Source organism: Cynocephalus volans, chromosome 8, assembly GCF_027409185.1.
Source record: "Cynocephalus volans isolate mCynVol1 chromosome 8, mCynVol1.pri, whole genome shotgun sequence".
In the NCBI taxonomy this organism is placed as follows: Eukaryota; Metazoa; Chordata; class Mammalia; order Dermoptera; family Cynocephalidae; genus Cynocephalus; species Cynocephalus volans.
The window spans coordinates 29,614,272-29,634,341 of NC_084467.1; the positions used below are offsets into that span (position 1 = coordinate 29,614,272).

Genomic DNA, 20,070 nt, shown 5'->3' on the forward strand with positions numbered 1-20,070 from the left:
ACGGGGGAGGAGGAGGAGACATGTGTGAGATGGAAGAGGAAGAGAAGACCAGATACTTGGGAGGTGGGTGGTGGAGTTTCTAAGACTGTGGGGGGTGGTGCTGGAGCCCACTCCTGGACCTGGTGTTTCCGTTCCTGGTCATGGTGCCCAAGTCACCCTCACACGCCTTTCTGCCTCATCCCCCTCCCTCAACCTCCAGCCAGACAATCCCACCTTCAAATGCCTGCGGCGTCTCCCCTCCTCTCCCCATCCCCGTCTGCACCTGCATCCAGCCCCCGTCTCTCCCACCTGCACCGCTGCCACCCCCTCCGCTCTGGTCTCAGCCTCCAGTTCTGCCGGCTCTTCCTCCTGTGGCTCTCACCTCGCCCCTCCTCGGCTCAAAGCCCTCAGGATCTGGCCACTGCCTGCAGAAGCAAATCCCATTTCCTCACCCTGGCATTCAAGGCCCTCCGAAATCTGGCTCCTACCCTCTTGTCTTCCCTCCCATCTTTTGCCAGGTTCTTCCCCTGCGACCAGGCTCTTTCCCTTCCTGGAGTCAGGTTTCAGCTCAAATGTCATCTTACCAGAGAGTATTCCAAAAGAGCTCCCCTGCTCTGGTCTCCTTCACCCTCTCACCTGCCTTTATTTTTCCTCAAAGCACTATCAGCAGCTGACACCTAATATACTATAATTTTTTATCCTCCTGCCCCCCACGAAAGCAGGGATTGTTATTCAGAGCCACATCATCAGAGCTTTGAGCAGTGCCAGCACCTCATAGGCACTCGGTACTTGTTCAATAAACCGATGACTATCCCGTTACAGCAATGATCAGTGATGCTTTGCAGCCATCCTAATGGGCCCCACTCTCTCGCTACCACTTGCCTTTCACTTTAGCTGAAATAGGAAACTTGACCCTTCTCCAGTACCACCTCCTCCAGGCAGCCCCCCTCCTTACACCTACCTCGGTCAGCCTTGTGATGGATTGTCTGTAAAGGGCTAGTATATCATCACCTGGCTGTAAGTTCCTTAAATAAGAATGTCTTATTCCTTAAATAAGATCTGTGTCTTACTTACCCTGCTCCCACACACAGCACCTGGTACCAAACTGGGTACCTACCAGGTACTCAGTAAGTATTTCTTGAGCACAGCAAAGAGAGTGAAAACTTGATCCAGCAAACATTTTTCTGAAACTTGCCTACTCCAAAGCAAACTCTGAGTTGGCTGAGGCCCTACTGTGTGCCAAACCCCATGTTGGATGAACTTCTACTGTGTGCCAGGTCTTGTACTGGGAGAGCTCCTACTATGTGCCAAGCTCCATGCTGAGAAAGCACCTAATGTGTGCCAGCCTGAGTTGGCTGAAGCCCTACTGTGTATGTATAGATCTTGTTTGGATGAGTTCCTATGATGGAGGGGGCAACTATGTGCCAGGTTTCATGGTGAGAGTGTACCTACTGTGTGGTAGGTCCTTCACAAGGCACTGGGGTATCCAGATAAATAAGAGGCAGCTCTGCCTTCAAGCACCTCATAATCAGCCTGGAAAAAAACAGTAAAAAGGAGAAGAAAGGTAAGAAGGAAAGCACAGGAGAGATTAATAATAACTATTTATTCTGGCAAATTATGAGCGCATGTAGGGCCATCTGTGCACATAGCTCCATGCCCGCTCCTCCCCAGCAAGGCCCAACACAGGATCCCAGCTTGGCTCTGGGGAGCAGCTGGGCCGTCCATCAAGTTGTCAATGCCCGGGGGAAGGAGTGCCTGGCCTCCTTGTCCCCATCTCTCCAGCCTACCACTCCCAGGTGGACAGGCAGGAGCTATTCTAAAAATACAGCTGAGCTTTGGCACGGGTGCCATGAGGTGTACCTCCCTCCTCTCGGAGCTGAGCTGGCTGCGCCTCGGCCTGGAAGATGCTTAGGGACCAGGGCATGGAGGGCAGCTCCTGGGGACTCCCTGAGTATGGGTCAAGGGCATTGCTGGCTGGCTTGCACAAGCATGGATTTGCCCAAAGGGTGAGGACGGGACCCAGAGAAAGGCCATACCAGCTGCCCAGCCCAGCAGTACGGAGCAGGCCCCAGGCTCTGCCTGGCTTCACTGGAGAGCAAGAGACTAATCTGGGCCCTGGCCCCAGGCTGAAATCTGGGTCTTTCCTCAACTGAGTCTCGAGCCTGACCCCAGCCTAACCCCAGCCTGACCTTTGACTATAGCTATATACTGAACCTCAATTTTCATGGTGGCCTCCAGTCCCTTGACTTAAGCTACTGTAGGACCATCATTTTGTTTCCCTTGACTCTGAAACAGACAGGCAGACAGCCCTCTCTGAGAAAGCCCTCTCTGAAAGGCCCACAGGACACAGAGAGCTTTGAATCCCAATGGCCCGGGTAAGGAAGTGAAGGGACATATATTCAATAACAAAACAACGAGAACAATAACAACAGCTAGCATTTATTGAGCACTTATTATGTACAGGCACCATTTTAAGGGCTTTGCACATATGAATCCCTTTCTTCCTTATCAAACCCCACTTTACAGACTAGAAACAGAGGCAGAGTGGTCAAGTAACCTTGCAAAGTCACACAGCTATAAGTATCAGAGGCAGGACTTGAATCCAGGCCAGCCAGCTCTAGAGTGCTTGTGTGTGCCCATTTAGAGCTGCTCTAAATGTGTGCCAGTTTGAATTGTTTTAAAAAGTGTCTATTCTATTTTCAGATATACCTTACTGCATTATTTTCAGTGGTTATTCTAGGGATTACAATATACATCTTACCACAGTTTTAACTTTTTATAGTCCACTATTTAGTGTTAATATGTACCACTCAATGCGAAATGTAGAAACTTTATAACTATATGAGTCCATTCTGCTTCCCCGTCCTTTGTGTTATAATTATCACACGTGTTATGTTAACATACGTTATGAACCCCAGGAGACAACGTTTACTTTCCTCGTAAACAGTCTTATGGATTTTAAAGAAATAAAGGGGAAAAGGTCTTTTATATTTAAAAATAAAATAAAATAAAATGAATGTGTGCCAGAGCTTACTTACACACACAAACACGCACAATCTCATTTTCTTTCTCAGAACAGTGCTATCTATGACTTTTGCTACCCCAGTCTTAGAAGTGTAGAAATTAGAACTCTGAAAGAAGTGGCTTGCCTAAGATAGCACAGCTGAGATGCTATCAAATTGGCGTCCAAACTCAGATTTTTATGTATAATCATTCCTGCTTACAAAACACATGTCTGATGAATAACATAAAGAAATTATCAACACTTATGGTAGCACCATCCAGAAAAACCACCATTAGTACTGTGATACAGGTCCTTCCAGTCTTTTCTTCAGTTATAAAATACCATTTTTCCAACACAATGGGGATGCTCCATAATTTACTTGACAAATCCTAACAAATTGGCTGTTAGGTTGTGGCCAGCGTTTGAGCCCATCTTTTCACACTCCCAGATCAATCAGATTTCAGGAGGACACATCTAGAATGAACTTTGGGCAACCTGTTTCTGGGCTTGGCCAAGCCAATCTTTGGTTGTGCACTCAGTGGGCAACACAGAGCAGAGGCCGGTGGGATTAGCATGGTGGCCCAGGTGGTGCCTTCTATCCTGCTGCACAGTTTGCTTTGGTAAAGGCCAGAGCCCCCGTGAGATCTGTTTATTCTTAGGGACTGTCTTGATGAGAACTTGATGTTCCCCCTGCTGCAGAGTAGAACTGTGGCTTTGGGGGTCACAGTTGTGGGGGTTGATTTCATGAATGATCACGTGCTGTCACCTACCAATCACACCCTCGTCCCCCTGGGATGTCAGGGGCCTGGGACACTACAGTGAAGGGGAGCGGAAGTTCCATGGTGGGGCATGGTGGAGCCTCTGCTGCAGGCTGGGGTTGGAAGTTTTTCTAAAGGTGGCCAAGGCAGGATGGAAGAAACATATTCAGACCCAAAGGGAAAATTTCCCAGAGCAGGGCCCCAAGGAGAAGGTCTGGAGCATGCAAGGGGAGGAAGCGGCTTCATGGAGGGAGCCAGCTGGGTTGGCACTCAGCGTCACACAGCACACCCGCTGTGGACACTCACGGCTGTGAGGCTGTTCACAGGAGTCCTGTGAGGATCAGTACCCATGAGCAAGGCTGGGACAGGTGACTCCACGGCCCACAACCCCCTCCGAAGGGAAAGACCAACATGGCTCCATATTCAGAGTGAGGAAGAGTGGACCATGGTCAAGGACCTACAGAAGGAAGACAGCAGATACCCAGGGGTCCTTGGGCCGGGAGGAAGGACACGTGGAAGAAGGGACAGCAGACACCCTGGGATCTTTTGTTTCTCTTTCCTTCTCCTTCAGCTTTTTCTCACCGTACCCTTGGGGGTGGCCATGTGATTGCTGGGGGCCGAGTGGCCAGAGCCCAAGGCCCCTCTCCACGGCAGCGCAGCTTCTGTCCTACTTACGTTGGCACCGCCAGTGCCGGTCTTGCTCAGATTAATGAGGCCACGGCTGAGGCCCTGCATCAGGGGACTGGCCTTGTTTCTAGGTGACCAGGTACTTGAGCCTAAATTAACTTTGACTACCCTTTGTGCTCTCCCCCTTGGGCAGGGCAGGAGGAGAAAAAAGGGGGAGAAAGAGGAGAAGGCAAGGAAGGGTGGAGAAAAAAGCAGGACAAGGAAGAGGAGGGGGAGGGGGGAGAAGAGGGGTGCAACCAGGGGGGGAAGAGGGAGGGGGTCGAGGGCAGTGAGAAGTGGGAGAAGGAGGGGTGCAGGCTCCTGGGGCTGGAGGAGGGGGGCCGCTCCACACTTCTGTCCCCTCTCCAAACAGCCCCTCAGGGTCCTTGTGAGGCAGTCCTCTCTCGGGAGGAGGAAAGAGGGAACATATGTGCTGCCAACCAGCTGCTGCAGCCCACAGACTGTCAAAGCAGGACCAGCCACCTCGCTTTACAGAGCATCATCAGGGTCAGGGAGGGAAAGTGATTTTTCCAGAGTGATGGGGAGTGGGGGTGACTGGAACTCGGGCCTCCTGACTCCCTGCCCCGTGCTCTTTCTGCTGTATCATGTACCATATGGTGACAAAAGCGTACTCAAAACCCTACTCCAAGAGCCCTCCTCCAGGAAGTTTCCTCAGTGCTCCTGATCCCCCTCTCAGTGCTGCCTCTGACCATGGCCCATGGTCCTCTCCCCTGTTGCCTGAGCCATCTCCCAGGCAGCAATTCCAACCATTTGGCTCTATGCCCCAGTTCCTGGCACAGAAGTACCACAGAGAGCAGGTGCTGAATGAATGAATGAATGAATGAATGAATGAATGAATGAATGAATAGGATCAGACTTTCCGGTCAGACAGATCTGTGTGTAAATTCCCCCTCCACCCCTCATTAGCTCTGTGACCACTGGTGAATTTCTTATTCTCTCTGGACCTCTGTTTTCTCATCTCTGGACCCCTTGCACAGCTGGAAATAAGTTACATAATGCAATCCTTCATTTATACAGGTACTGAGCACCTACAGTGTGCCAGCAGGCTCTGTGATAGGCACCAGCTAACCGGTGGGGAATAAAAAGATGGGATCCTTGCCCCCAAGGAGTTGATGGTTTGGAGGGGCAAACAGATAATAAAAAAGTATATAAATGAATAAATATTCAATTGTGATAAGTGCTAGGGAGAAAAAAGCTACGAAGGGATGATAGAGAGTAGAGTATGTGGGAAAGGAGAGTGGGAAGGGAGTCTTACTTATATGGTAGTCAGGGAAGGCCTCTTCAAGGTGGGAACATTTGAAGCCAAGATCCACAGGTGAGAAGGAGCCCAGCCACATGGCTGGGGAAAAGCTCTCCAGGCAGAGGGAACAGCATGTACACCACTGTGCAAGGCAGATGACAGGCAGCACCAGTGGCACCATCAAGGTGTCCACAGCATGTCCTCTGAAGGGGCTCTGCAGGCTGGCTCAGGACTGCCAGGTGGAGGAGGAGGAGAGGAGGAAGGGATTGCATTCATCATTCATTCAGCACACGTTTGCCGAGCTCCTAGTCTGGGCAGACTCCAGGCCTCACCGCTAGCACCGAGGACACTGCGTGGGCAGCCCTGCCCCAGCCCCTGCCTCGCAGTGCTTAGTCAGGAGGAGGTGCCAGAAGCCAGTAAAGTAATCCCCAGTGAGGTCTCATTTGGGTTCCAGCAAGGGCTAAGGGGGGTGCAGCATGAGCAGAGTGAATGGCAGGGCGAGCTGCCCTGTCACAAGTTCGGGGAGGGGGAGGTCAGAGGAGGCCTCCTGTGGGTATGATGTGGGCTGAGATCTGCAGGATGAAGAGAAGTTAGTGGGCCAAGCGAAGGGCTTGGGTTGATGCTGAGAGAAATGGTGAGCTACTGGTGGCTCTCAGTGGGAAGCACCATGATCAAATTTGCAGATCTCACATGTGGAACAGATTGAGAAGTAGGGCCAGGGCGGATGCAAGGACAACAGCTCAGGTGGTGATACACTAGCCCAGGGCAGGCTGGTGGCAAAGAGGGCAGCGTGAAGAGAGCTGACTGGGGACACTTAGGAGATGACTCTACAAGACAGGGCTGGACTGGGTAAGGTGAAAGGGTAGATGGGCAGGAAGGAGGCAGCAATGACCCTGTAGGTTTCCAGATCTTGCAACTGGCACCTAAAGGTGCATTGCTGGGGCTTGGGTGCCTTTGAGACATCCAAGACGGACACACAAGGCCAGTGTAGGGGACTTGGGTTTGAACTAGAGGGGAAATACTCACATGGGATTCATTAGCACATAACAATCAAAGTGGGGCCCTGGAGGGGAAGTGCAAGGGGAGAGCCCTAGAGTTAATAGCTTGAATGAGGAAGACTGCTGGGAAAGGCAACCAGAGGTAGGTGACACCTGTCACAGCGTGGAGGACACCTGGGAGCCATAGGAAGGCCTCTCTCTCCACAGGGTGCTGCCTTTGCAGTCGCACTGCCTTTGGCTGCCCTTCTCTGTGCTGCCTGCCGAGCCAAGCCCTGGCCTCAGGGACCTCCAGTCCTGAGAAGTCCTTCAGTCCTAGAAGTCCTCCAGTCCTAGAAGTCCTCCAGTCCTGAGAAGTCCTCCAGTCCTAGAAATCCTCCAGTCCTAGAAGTCCTCCAGTCTCCAAGGCTAGGGCTTGACAGGTCGTGTTTCCCAGCAGCCTTGGAATGCTGGCCTATGTTTACACACAACATCATGATCAGAGAACTTGCTCAGTAAAGGGTCACAGAATATCTTTCAGTGGAAGAAGCCACATGCAAATCAGAGAGGCCAGAGGGCTCATCCGGGGAGCAGTGAGAGAGAAGCCTGGAGTGGGCCCTACGCTGTGAAGGGCAGCACAAAGTATGGGGTCTTTACTGAGTAAGTACTGGGGAACCACTAAAGGGCTTTGAGCAGGGGCAGCACTGAGTGATGTGTGTAGGTCTCTAAAATGTTTGGGGGTGGGGAGAGGGACTGAGGCTGATGGCAGGAAAACAGGCAGGAGGACACGTGTATGTTCTAAAAGACAGTTACCTGAGGCATCACCTGATTACTGAACCTCGGGAAAGAATGCACACACACACACACATACATACATGTATACCCACAGGATGGGCACACACATGCACAGAGGCACACGTGTATATACTTGCACACACATATGCATAGACATATCATAGGAAAAACCAGGTACAGACACACAAGCTTAGGCCACACAAAGGTGCCCTTCAACACACAAGTGTAAGTGCAGAATGGACAAATGCCTGACGGTGTGGACAGAGGGACACACTCCTATGTGTACCTATGTGTGCACACACAGACACATACACGGTCTGGGAGCCCTGGGTAAGGGCCTATTCCTTTAAGAACAGGTAGGCAGCCTAGGCCAGCTCTACACTGGATGGTGGCGCTTTAGGCAGTGTCAGTCTGGGTGGTGGGCAGAGGTTTCACCCACATGGGCCCCCAGGCCTGAGCAACCCTAAACAGCTCTCAGCAGAATGAGGGGGTGCCCCAAATGGGCCTCGGGCTCACCAATTCTCTGAGGCTCAGGCGCACAGGTCATCCTGCCAGCCAGCTGTTTCCCCTCCTAAAATAGCAGCCGTGGATAAGTGACAGCCCATGTGGCTAATGGCAGGGCCTGGCATGGCTGTCATCAACCCAGCTAGCAGGACAGGAAGGGGCAGGCATGGGGCTCAGGGGTTGGGCCTGACCCACATCCAAAATGTGCTTCTCCAACCACATGCACCTGAGTAGCACACTCATGCACACAGGTACACAGTGGACATGCACGAGCACAGAGACTGACACACATTGGCTGACAGACAGGTATGAGCACACGCACAGCACCAGATACACAGAGGAAGAAAAGTGCTGAGTCAGGGGTCCTCATTGGGAGGCACCACATGTCACCCAAACACAGAGCCACAGACATATGGCACACAGACACACACCCCCCCCCAGAGCACACGCATGCACACACAATCTGCCCAGACACATACACACACAGGGCCCATGCACACACAAGCACCTCTGGACAACCACAGCCACGCATTCAGCAATCACACAGGCTACACCAAGCATACACATATGTGGACACATCACCAGAAGGCTCACAAATGCTCAGCACAGGCTGTATAGACACAGATGCATCAAATACACTGAGGCATTTAGGGCCACAGTGCACACACATATCGTCAGAGTGTCCACCAGCCTTGTGGCTGACAGCCTCAGCCCTGTTGGCTAGGACCCCAGCCTCCTGGCCAACAGGGCCAAGGTCTGGTGCTCTGGCTGGCCATGCATGAGGATGACAAAGGCTCAGAGTCTGGACTGGACTCTCAGGACTGGTAGGTGACGCCTCCACCCTAGGTCCATGGGCTCCCTCAGTAGTCAAATGGGGCACCTAGAAGGCCTCAGTGGGAGAGGAGCCCTGGACTTGGGAAACACAAGCCCAGGAGCTTCAATCCATGATCCAGCCCTTTCCAACACTACCCTCTCCCCTTTTCAGTCTACACCAGCAAATGGCTGGACTGGGGGGTTGGGGGGGCTTGAGGGGAGACTATGGGAAGAGAGCCCTGGGGTGGGTAGCAGGCGGGCATGATGGGTGGTAAGGGGTGGCAGCGCCCTGGCTGGGGACTGGGCAGAGGTGCTGTGTAAGCAGAAGCCCTAAATGAGTCAGTGTAACATCTCATCGACAGCCATTTAAATGACTCAAAGCCTCGATTGCAAAGCACCACAATTTACCCCAATGGCGGCATTCCACTCACACACCAGTGAGAAGGAGAAATCCCCTAACTCCTTCCACACCAGAGATGTGGTGGGGGTGAGGGGTGGGCAGTCAGGCTTCTTGGCTCCCAGGAACTGGCCTGCCTGGGTCCAAGTCCACCCCAAACCCCTGGGCCACTGCACTCCACGGCTGAGCTGAACCCTGGCAAGGCTTCGAAAGACCTAGAAGAGGCTGACCCCACCCCAGCATCCTTGGGAAGGTGAGGGGAGCACAGAGCAAAAGTCCCAGAGGTCCATCAGAAACAATGACAGGTGGAATGACATGAAGTCACAGGAACAAAGGAAACAGGCCCCGTCATGAGCCAACAGCTGACAAAGGGTGAATACGCGGGCTGGCTGTTCTACTCTCTACTTTGGCATATTCTGAAAATTTTCTGAAATAAGTGTTTTTTAAAAAGCATTAGATCCTCTCTTTTAGAGACAACACCCATTCATCATTCATGTACTCTCTCCCACATTCATTCAATGCATTGACTTTCTGAGCTCTGCCCTCAAAGAGCTCATTGTCCCAAGGGGATCCTGTCCTGTGAGTGGACAGCGCTGTCTCATCTGCATCACTCCAGGCGGGGGTACAAGAAGCAAGACCTCCTCTGCTAGAGCAAGTCACAGAACAGGATGCCTTAGTTGATGCCCATGCAACAGGTATAGAAACTGAGGCCCCAACAGACAGCCCCCCACGATTCTCAGATCTTCATGACTCTACATGCTCCACGAATCTACAATTCTCATGGGTCTATGTGCCCCATGAGCCTATGGGCCCCATGATTCTCTGATCCTCGTGAGTCTACATGTTCCACGAGTTTATGATCCTCGTGAATCTACACGCTTCATGAGTCTACATGCCCCATGAGTCTATGATCCTCATCAGTCTGTATGTTCCATGAGTCTGTGCCCCACAATTCTATGACCCCTGAGTCTACATGCTCCACAACTGTACAGTCCTCATGAGTCTATGTGCTCCAAGATTCTACGATCCTCACGAGTCAATGTGCCCCATGTGTCTATGTGCTCCACGAGTCTACATGCCCCACAAGTCTATGATCCTCATGAATCTATATGCCCCATGTTTCTATGATCCTCTTGAGTCCACATTCTCCACAATTCTATGATCCTCACGAGTCTATGTACTCCACAAGCCTATATGTTCCACAAGTCTATGATCCTCGTGCCTACATGCCCCACAAGTCTATGTGCCTCACGATTCTCTGATCCTCTGAGTCTACATGCTCCACAAGTCTACAATCCTCACAAGTCTACATAACCCCAAAGCCTATGTACTCTGTGAGTCTACAATCCTCATGAGTCTATATGCCGCAAGAGACTATGTATTCCATGAGTCTACAATCCTCACAAGTCTACATGCCCCATGAGCCTATGTGCTCCACAAGTCTACAATCCTTATGGGTCTATGTGCCACATGAGCCTACATGTTCCAGGAATCTAGGTGCTCCACAGGCCTAGGTACTCCAAGTCTGTAGCTCCAGTGCTTAACTTAGTACTTGGCACTTGTATAGCTGCTCAATAAACATCACCGAATGAATGAAAGTGAGAGGCAGATGCGGTACTGGGAGCTCCTGGAGAAGGGGGTACCCTGAGGTTGAGAGGTATGAAGAGGTCTGGGATGGCTGATCTTTGGCTTCCAGAGCACTGCAGCCCCTCCCAGGCTGAGCCCACTCCCCTTGGCCCACTTTAGAGTCTCTGAGAAGCAGAAGAGCAGGCAGGTGGCTCAGAACCCTGTGTCCAGCCTCTGGGCCCTTCCCACCAGCACCTCCAGGACTCCCATTGCTAAGCCTGGCTCCTAACCGATCATTCCCTTTATCCCCTGGACATGGAACTGCCCCTCTGGCCCTGCTCAGCCAGCCCTGTTGCCTGGTACACTAGCATCCCTCTTGCCCCAGCTGGTGATCACCAACCATGCCCAGAGAGTGAGCGCCCCAAGGCCCCTTCTATTCCAGGACCGGCTGGGAAACTGGGGTTGGGGGTAGAACACAATTCCCCAGAGAGGAAAGGGTGCTGATTTGGTCTTTACCAGGGAACTGTGACGCACGTGTCACCACCACTGGAGCTTTGGGGTGAGTCAGTGGTCACTCCAGAGCTGGAGCCAGACACACGGAAGTGGTCTGCCCTCAGTTCTCATATCCCAGGGATAGTGGCTCTTTCATTTTTCCCCTCCATGGTCTGCTGGTTTCTGCAGACATTTAGTGGTACAGTGTGCACCCTGTACACAGAAGTGGGCCCCGTGCAATGTGTGTGCACGTACACACTTGTACTTACCTACACACACACCCTCACTGAGACACCTGCCCCCAAGCACCCACCATCCCTCCCTCAACAGACCTGCCGGGCTCGGCACTTGCTGGGGGTTAAGGGGCATACAGCATCAAGCAGGAAAGGGACCTCAGCCTGGATTCCAAAGTCTGAAATAGCCCACCACAAATTATCTTTGTTCTGACAGCCTGATTAGCATAATTATCCCATCAGAGGGGGAAAAAAAAACAAAACAGAAGAGAGGACGAGGACGGTGGCAGACAGAGAGACAGCCAGGGGCAGAGGGGCAGAGACAAAGACAGCAGCAGGCACCAAGAGAGGTGGCAGCCTGAGAAGGCAGCAGCCAAGGGAGAGGGACGCCCACCGGGCCCCAGGAAGGGCCAGAGGGAGCCCCTTCCCTCTAATGCTCCCAGGGAAGGCCATGCCAGGCTCGGTGTGGGCTTCGGGGCCATCTGTGAAACAGGAGGGCTGGACAAAGTGATCTCCAAGGTCCTGCCAGTCCTGACACTACTGCCTCAAGATGGCAGAGCTGGGATGTGCTAGGCAAATCATTTTGCTGAAGGATGCAAAAACCCTTGAATCAAGGTTGTCTTGCTTTCCTTCACATCTCATATCCCTGTTCCCCAACCCCTCTTATCAAGAGCCCAGAGACTGTGTGCCCTAGGCACTGTGCTGGGCACCGGGGACACAGCAGTAACCAGGACAGCCAACTATCCTTGCTCTCGGGAGCTCACCCTGGTGGAGAAAGACAGAGAAACCCAGCTATGTGAATTCACACACACTGTAGAGCCAGAGTCCAGGGTGCTCTGGGGATGTAGATGAAGGACAACTGACCCAGACTTGTTGCTGGGAAGACATGGGAAAATACCAAAGGAAGGGAGACCCAGGGAAGGGATGAGAGGGGAGTGGTCATTGGCACCAGCCCAGGCCCTGACAAATTCCGGACAGCGTGATAATGGCTGTTGCTCCCTGGTTACCAGCACCTGCCTCTGAACAAGCTTGCATGTATTGGCTTTTCCTCCACAAACAGACGGGAAGATCCTTGTGAATAGGTACTCTCCTCATCTCTTTTATCTGCCATAGTTCTGGGCACATAGAAGGCTTAGCACATCCTCACCGAATGGAAGCTCTGTCCATTCCCAGAGACAAACCACAGGTGGAGGGGCCTCAGGTCCCCATTGCTCTGACCGCCCTTCTTTCTCCTCCAAAGGATTCAGCCCCCCACCCCCCGCCAACCAGGGTCATGCCCCAGGAGGTCAGTCCCAGCCTCTACCCCACATTTCAGGAAAGAATGGATGCTTCCAGATTCTGGGGAAGGGACAGAGAAGGGAAAGAGGGCCAAGCAAGGCAGGCTGATCTAGAAGAAGACCCCGAGAGACCGAGCCAGAGCCCTGGGCTCGTCTGCAGTGGAGGCTGACTGGCCCTGAGGCAAGCGGAGGGTGACTGGAGAAGGAGTTGGTGCAGAGAGGAAGGGGGGAGGTGGGACTAGGGGAAGGGAGGGAATACAAATAGATTAGAGAAAGAGAGAGAGAGAAAGAGACACAGAGACAGAGACAGATCAAGAGAGGAACAGAGTGAACAGAGGGTCAGAGAGAGAGGGATACCGAGAGGCAGAATGAGGAACCAAGCCAGATGGAGAAAGACCATGACAAAGGGATAAAAGAGGAAGGAAGGAAAGAGAAAAAGCTAGAGGGATGGATAAATAGAACAAGATGAGGCAGGTAAACAGCCAAAAATGACCTGTGGCGAGTGGAGCGGGGATGGACAACAGCAAGGACAGACAATGGACGGGGACAGAGCCAGAGAAGGCCGGGGAGGAGGAAGGAGCTGGAGTGGGTGGGGGGAGAAGGAAGAGGAGACTCTAGTCCAGGCCCAGCCAACTCCAGGGTCAGGGCCCCAGGTGGGGAGCCTGAGGGGAGGGGCTGGCTGCACGCCCAGTGTCCCCTCACCCATCTGTCTGTCCACAGGAGCTAATCCTCCGTCTTCCACTCCATCAGGCTGGCAGGACTCTCTCTTGCCTCCTGCCCACTTGGCTCCTTAAGTGTGTCTGGGGGAGGCGGGTTGGTGGAGGCAAGCATCAGAGAAAACAGCTCCGGGAATAAACAAACCCTCTGTTCAGTCTCCTGAGACCAGGACACTCAGGACGCCACACTGTTACACTTCCTGATGGTTTCCTGTGTGCCAGAAGGAGGCTTAGGAGTTCTGTTAATAACCACAATGTCGAGGAACGCTTTCTGTGCTAAGCACTGTGCTAAGCTCTTTCTACACATTATCTCATTGAGTCCTCACAGCTACTCTCCGAGCTGTTTACCATTATTCGCTCGCATTGAACACCTGAGGATCAGAGGAGTTCAGAAACTCACCCAAAGTTGCACAGCTGGGAAGTGGTAGAGCTGGGATTTGAACCCCTGCTTTTAACTTTGATTCCTTGTGATCTATAAAGAGGAGTGAGATAGTGCTGGCCTCTCTGTGGGAGCTCCCCCACCTCTAAAGACCCAGAGTCTTTAGGACATAAGCCCCAGTGAGATGGCCCCCAAGGCCTCCTCAATGCTCTCCAGGTTGGTGCAACCTAGAGGCACCTCTACATTGAATGGCTGTTGTTGACAAGGGCCTCCCACAGCATGCAATGTGTGGCGCCTGATCTCTGGCGGCCTAGGCCCCATACTGTATCTATCAATCCCAACCATACCTGGGGACAAGAAATCGGCTGGTAGAGTGAAGCGCAGGGCTCAGAGTCCAAAGAGAAGCAAAGATATGGGAGGCAGCTGGGGGCTGTCTGTACCTCCCTAGCCATGGGGACCCATGGGACAAAGCGTGCCGACGCAGAAGATCCTCAAAAGCCATAGGCCTAGCCACTCATCAGTCTGGGGACACAAGGCTACTGCACTTCAGGCCTCTGGACAGCACTGGAGCCCTCCCCCCGAAGTCTTGCCCAGAGATAGGCACTGGCTGAGGGCTTAGGGTTTGTTAGAGCTCAGGTGACCTCTCTGTGAACAGTGCCATAAGCCCCAGACTGGCAGCCTTATCTAGCATGGCTGACAGGGACCCAAGAGTAGGAAATCAGACTACAAGGCTCATGTGGCCCAGGGGTAGCCTCCACACAGTTACCTCTCCCAGCCCGTCCTACACAGATAAGTCCCAACTACTCAAAACCAAAACCCCACATCTCTGCCCCTCTGCTACAACCAGCATGGCCCAGGGCTCCCCATATGCCAGGCTCTGGACTAGATACTTCCTCATGCTTCATCTTGTTACCCTGCCAGGGACAGCTCCCAATGCCCATTCGATAGATGGGGAAATTGAGGTTCAGTGAGGTAATTTGCTCAAGACCCTGCCCACACTGCATAACATAGCCCGGATTCATGACATTCAGTTCCTTTCCACTACCCACGGACCCCACCAGCTACCCCACATTATATGACCAGTGCAGCCATCAACAGCATCAAACTCAGGCCTCAAACACCACTTTGAAAAGTGGAATCCCAAAGGCATCTGACATAAGTCCTGTGCCAGAGCCTACAGGAAGGCCCCAGAGCTGCCACTGCCACCATCACAGTCCAAGCCCATTAGCTGAGTCAGTTTCCTAGGGGAGGTTTTGAAACACTGCTAATTCTCCCAATTATAATTCAAATGCTTGTGGGTCCTGTTAAGATTTATCACACAGCAGAGTTGCATAAGTGACAGCTGAATTCAAGGCATCCATCATTGTGGAGAGGAAAGTGTGCAGCACCTGAGAGAAGGAAGAGGCTCAGTTCTTGCCCCAGAGCTGCCCTTACTCAGAGAACAACCTTGCGCAAGTCACTTAACCATCCTAGACTTCTACTTCATCCTCTGTCAGATGCAGGAGTGGAATTATGTGGTTCCTGAGGTTCCCTGTAAGCTGAACCTTCCAGGAGCCCATGAGTCGTGATTTGTTTAAAGTTTACGAAGCTGCCTATCAGCAAACTTAATGATTCTCCCAAGTTGACCAAGGCAGGCAAAAAAGATTATAAATGTCATTTCATCGAAATGGGAAAAGACACAAAAAAGCATGCAAATGGCATCTTAACACAGAATCCATGCTTACCAGCGTACAGTGAGTCACTGCCTTTGCATAGGGGAAAAGGAGGAATGAAATTGGATTCTCTGGAGCCCATCTGGGCCTGTATTCCCAGAGCCTTGGAGAGGACTGGACATCGCCAGGGGCAGGATGGGACCCTTGGCGTTAACTTGCAATGGGGAAGAGAGGTCCCAGGAGAAAGTGACTTAAGCCTACTGGAAGAATTTATGACAATCACAGTTAATTCTCTGTTTGACCTAAAGGCCTCCAGACCTACTGGGATGTGGCTCCGAAAAATTCTGAGATGTTTACATTGAGTCCCAATGGGAATTTCGGTCCTAGGGAGGTTAAAGATCCTCTGTGAAAACTCAGTTCCCTAAGAAACATTGTAAAGAGAGTAATTTAAGCAAAAATACTATTTGTTTCCCAATTTACAAGCAATTACACATGATTTACAGCCCAGACTGTCTCTTGCACAAGCAGCTCCGTAATTTACAAGACCATAAAGTCAGGGGCTCCCATGCTCTCGCCACCATAAATCTGGCCTGGATGGTGACTTGGGGTAGAAATGATTAATCTGCCCTTCCAGGGATGAGCCTGCTCGGTGCTATGTTAGCCAGGGAAGCATCATGCTGAGACGGCACTTCTCAGCTCCACTTGTGACTCCTGTTTTGCTCTGGAAGAGAAATATGGCCCATGTTCCCAAGACACTGGGCCACAGGGTATGCTGGCCAGCAAGGGGCACCAGCCAAGGGTGCAGGTCCAGCCACCTGTGCACTGATGTGCACCTTATCTATTGTCCTGAGGAATCAGCCCAATCCCTTTTCACAGGCCCAGTTCTGCATCAGCTGAGGCAGGTTGTGGCAGATTTGTGATGTCTCAAGAAGGAGAGGGGACTAGACAGGCTATCAGGCAAGCGTCAGACACACAGGCCATAGTTTGGCCTGGACTAGGGCTAAAAAGACTTTGCCAAACCAACAGGGGCCTTGGAAAGCTCAGCAGAATAGGCTGGCTTGGACTGGGTCAGTCTGGATCAGAGCCTCCGCCAGGACAGAGGTGCGGCTGCGAAGTCAGCACCAGGGACAGCTCCCAGCAAGGCTCTGCTTGGCAAAGGCTGAGGATGAGCCCAGCCAGGCGAGTGAAGGTGAGAACAGGATAGAAAACCAAGGAGGAAACCCAGCTTGATACCAGAGTGGTGTGGGCAAAGGGGGTCCTCAGGCAGAGCTACTGGAAGGTATTTGATGCAAGGTGAAGGAAAGAACAGAAGATGCACTTGGGTGCCTCATGGGCCTGAGTTAGAAGCACAACTTTGCCACTTATAGGCAGGTTACTTAAACTCTCTAAGGCTCAGTTTCCTCTCTATAATATGGAGCTAATAATAGCAAAAATACATCCTTGCTGGAAAATTTAATTGAGATAATGGATCGATTATACATAGTAAGCACTTGATAAATGACAATGTTATAATAATGACTTATACTTTGTCCAGTGAGCCTGCCCTGAAGGACCTGGCCTCAGGCACCTGGGAACAGAGGACCAGATTTGTCACCAGCCTCTATGGTGTGTTTTCCCCCAGGACCTCTGTCCTACTGAGAAGCTGAGCTGGCAGACTGCAGGGCTCTGAAATGGTGGCAGACCCCCATTGCCCCAGATACTCCTGTCTATATCTGTCTCTTGCAGGTAGAACATCCTGGAAGCTTCCACCATGGGCCATAGGAGCACCATGATCCACTTCCCCACAGTTTCACCTGCTCTCTCTCTCTCTCTGTCTCTGTCTCTGTATCTCTTTCTGTTTTGTCTCCCTCTGTTCATGCTCTCTCTCCAGCTTTCTTTTTGCCCCTCTCTATCTTTCTGTCTCTGCCTCATCACTCCCCCATCATTACCGCTGCCATGCATGGCAAGATAACTGGTGGCCATTGTATTGACACACATTCCTCATAAGACAGGTCAGGAGTGCTTTTTTGAGGGGCTGATTGGGTATCTTTCCCTCAGGTATTGATACTCTCCCAAGAGCAGGGAATATTTTAACCTGTTCCCACACAAGCATGGGCAGCTCAGAAGATATCTTCACCTACCTTTTCAAAGGCCCCTGACTTGTAACTTCTCCTCCTTATACATGCAGACACCCCACCAGTCTGCCAGCACAGGGACACAGTCACAGTAGCTGCACCCTCCTCACAGCCTGGAACTTGCTGCCTCCCTATCCCCCAACCACAGCACCACATGGGACCAGGCCAGGCCCTCATGGGAACCTTGCCAAGACATTCAAGATGGTAACTGGGTAGCACCGTGGCTCCCATCTCCCCAACAGTGGTGTCTTGGGAATAGATGTGCCTGTCGGGACAGCACCAATACCCCCCCTGGGGATGCACTCTCTACTGCTGTTTGACAGTCAACAATTTGAGCAAACAGAATGACTCATCCCAGAGACAAAACCAAGGCAGAGAGCCCTTCCAACCCTCCTCCAAAGGAAGCAAACCAACTCAGGGGCCTTGTCAAAGTGCCCACTGTGGTGCCAGCCCCCTCTCCCTACTCTCTCTGCTCCCTAAGAGGAGGCTAGATTAATGGAATTGACCAGATTCATGGAACTGCCACCCTTTTTCTCCCCAAATTACTTCGACTTCCAAGACAAAGCAACGTTTCCAGAAAACCAGGTAAGCATGCTTGGTTCATCCCCTCAATCAGCCCCAGAGCTTCCCTTACCAAGAGCCTCCTGGGGGCTGAGCTTTGGCAGGAGCCAGTCAAGACAGCCAGGGCAGAGTGGGACTAAAGGATCCGAACACTGCAAGAAGGTCCCGCTGCCCTTCAGAAACCAGCAGAGGGGGCTGTGTCTAGTCTTTCTCACTCCACTGAGCCCCTGTGAGACCAACATCAGGGGTTAACAATGGGAGTGGGACTCATGTTTAAGTCTGCCACCTGCGAACAGAGTTAGATTTATTTTTATTTTGCTTTGTTTTGGAACAGAGTTTTGATCTCAACAAATTTCCCCCCACTCCCCACACCACATACCACTAATCATTGATAGATTCATTTTTCCATTCATTCATTCATTCATTCATTCACTCATTCATTCAATATTTGTTGGCACCAACCTTGTGCCAGGCCTGTTACTAGGCCTTGGAAGTGCAAAAATGAAAGCCCTACTGATGCAATAAGTGCTGGAGTAGAGATATGTGTAAGGTGCCCTGTGAGCATATGATGGGGAAAGATTCACTATTTTCCGAGGGTACCAGAAGGGTCTTCATCGTACAGGGAACATTGGCATAGGCACTAGAAGGATAAGTAAGATTTACCAAGGGGAGACATGGAGCTCATAGTGTTCCATGAAGTCTTGGGTCCTGGCTTCAGTCTGCAACACATGTCTTCTCAAATCCATTTGGGGCATGGCACACCCAGCAATCACAGAGCTCTTCATGGAACCCTATGAAACTGTGAACGGACAGAACACTATTGTGTGAGCTAAGAACAATTCAGCTAACAGAAGTTATGATCATACCACAAATAACAATAGGAAGTACTGTTAAGAAATCCCATTTTGGCAGAGGGAAAACATGTTGACACAAGCCCTATCCCCGATGGCAGTGTGAAGGGTGAGACTGACAGGATGGGTAAGGATGCTTGATGGCACGTGTGACATCTGAAAACTGAACAGCCACTGGTTGTGGCAGCCACTGCTACTCCTGGAGATCAGTTTTAGCAGGCACCAACAATTTAATACAATGTACAGGGACGGGGGTGATTGAGAAACTTTTATCAACCAAATACACAGTTTCTGTGATTTGGGAAAAGACCACCCTCTGATTAGAGCTGTAGAGGGTCTCTCTGCTCCTGAAACCCCTGATATGACCTAGGAAGTTGTTCCCATGGTTCCATGGGTGGTGAGTGAGGCCACCTCACCATGCCAGGCCACTCACCTCAGGAAAGTCCTTAAATTCCTGAGTCTGGTATCAGAGGTCCCTATACACTGAACCAAACTACATTTCTAGCCTTTCTCTCACTCCAATACTCTCTAACCTAGCTGGGTCATTGTATTCTCTGCTCACCTCACAATCTCCACTGTTTTGCTCACTACCGTAAGCTCAATTCTTGGCACATAAATTGTACTCTATAAATATTTTATAGAATCAGCACAAGGGTGGATGGGTGGATGAATGGGTAGGTGAGTGAATTCCTACCACCATGCCATTTGCTCTGCCTAGAACTCCCTACCCAAATCCAGCTTATCTTTGAAAACTAGCTCCTAACACTTCTCCTCCAGAATCCTGCCTCCCCCAGCTCACTCCACTGTGCAGTGATTACTTGCTCATCTTAATCCCTGGTAATGGGTCTGCCATGCTCACTGGGAAATGAATCATGCCTTCATTCCACAGATTACCCAGCAATATCTCTTATATTCCTCATGGTTTAGCAGTTGGTTTTTCATGACTTTGTTCTCTAAGAAGCCTACAGCTACCATGAGAAGAAAGACCCTGTGTTTATTCCAAGACAGCCCTGGACCATTGGGCAAGTCCCAGCAGGAACTCACTAGGTGATGATGTGCTCATCACAAGGCCTCTCTG

The 20,070-nt window shown here is 51.4% G+C and overlaps 1 protein-coding gene across 2 annotated transcripts in view; it reads right to left on the minus strand.

Annotated features, from left to right (window-relative positions):
- Positions 1–20,070, minus strand: part of GRIK3 (glutamate ionotropic receptor kainate type subunit 3) — a 213,674-nt gene that overhangs the window by 133,010 nt on the left and 60,594 nt on the right. The window lies entirely within an intron of this gene.